The following is a 1855-nucleotide window of genomic DNA, read 5'->3' as shown; positions in this document are numbered from 1 at the left end:
ATATTTGTAATTTCCTTTGAGTGACAAACCCCCTGTGGCTGCAGGGGGTGCAGGGGTTGGCCCCAACCAGCCCCTTTGCTCCCTGGCCAAGCCCCAGGCTCCAGCATCCTCTCCCAGAGCAGGCAGGAGGGCTGGAGGCTCCAAGGAAGCTCTTACTGAGATCGATGGCTGAGGGAGGCCCTGGGGTGTGGGGAGAGCCTGGACCAGCCCCAGGCTCAGCACCATCCTGCCCTCGGGGCTGAGGCTGCTGTGGGTCCCCTTCACTCACGTTCCTCCTGCTCAGTGGGTTAGTGCTATGAAGGCTTCTGCCAACTTGGAGGGGCAACCTGTGTGCACATAGATGTGTGTGTGTGTATAAAACCCCATATATTTATATATATGTATTATATTTATGTATGTTATGTAACAGACAGTATATAATACATCCAAACATAATATAAATTACAAATACACATATAATATTAATATATCTCCCCTCCATACATGGGGGGTATATATATATATGTGTAAGTATGTGAAAAAGTGTGTATATATGTGTGTGTGTGTGTATATATATAACAAAAATACCCACACCCCACACAGTTGTTTGTGTGTGTGACATATATTTGTCTAATTGGTTGAATCCAGCCCAGGTGTGTTTTGCAGAGGACAAACAGCCATCCCTACAGGCACTGGCCCCCACGGACACGGGTGGCAAGGAGGGGCTCCTGGGGCAGGATTCAGGTGGGTTTTTTTCTTTGTAGAAACTTCTATTTTCTCTTTGTTTTTTTAGCCACAAAGTTAAAATTACCTGAAGTTTTGGTGGTTTTTTTTTTAATTGATTGTTTTCATGAAGGGTCTGTGGGGGATGCTTGTGCTTCACCACTGGTGTTCTTGCTTTTGCAGCCATTGCACTGCCTTGAATCAGGTAACAGCTGTGGGTGGGATTCCTGCCCCTGCCCCTCCCGGGAAGTCACTCGGGATCTCTTCATAACCCTGCACTTTGTTCTGCTGCCCCTGCCCCTTCACCCACCCCGCGGTTGGTCTGTGCCAACTGCAACAAACTTTCTGTGGTTTGTTTTCTCCCTCCCTGTTTTTTCAGTCCATCCCCAGCTCCACCAGAACTAGGGAAGTGAGAGGAAGCACAGAACCCAGGGGCAGCACAGCGGGAGCAGCTGCGGGAAAGTGGTGGCAGGGATGGAGGGCAGGGATGGAGTGATGCAGGGCAGGGATGCAGGGATGCAGGACAGGGATGGAGTGATGCAGGGCAGGGATGCAGGGATGCAGGACAGGGATGGAGTGATGCAGGGCAGGGATGCAAGGCAGGGATGGAGGGACGCAAGGCAGGGATGCAAGGCAGGGATGGAGGGATGAAAGGCAGGGATGCGAGGCAGGGATGGAGGGATGCAAGGCAGGGATGGAAGGATGCAGGGCAGGGATGGAGGGATGGAGGGCAGGGATGGAGGGATGGAGGGCAGGGATGCAGCAATGCAGGACAGGGATGGAGTGATGCAGGGATGGAGGGACGCAAGGCAGGGATAGAGGGATGCAAGGCAGGGATGCAAAGCAGGGATGCAGGGCAGGGATGCAGGACCCAAGCAAGGGTCCTCCCTGGGGTGCCATTATCCCACCACACTGCCCCATCTCCTCGGGGCCCTCAGGGCCGTGGGGGGGTAACCCCATTTCGGCAGCTCAGCCGCCGGGCACCAGGACGCTGCCTCCATCCATCCCGGGCGTTCCCATTCAGCGGAGCCAAATCCCCCGGGAGCAGCGGGGGGGAGGACGTTCCCATTATCCGGCTCCTGCCGTGTCGGAGGCAGCTGGACCAGCCGTACATTAATAGATTCCACAGCGGATTTGGGCTCAGCAGCAGCCC

This window comes from Chaetura pelagica, unplaced genomic scaffold (genome assembly GCF_000747805.2).
Source record: "Chaetura pelagica isolate M959 unplaced genomic scaffold, ChaPel_1.0 scaffold408, whole genome shotgun sequence".
Classification (NCBI taxonomy): Eukaryota; Metazoa; Chordata; class Aves; order Apodiformes; family Apodidae; genus Chaetura; species Chaetura pelagica.
This window is presented reverse-complemented; position numbering follows the sequence as displayed.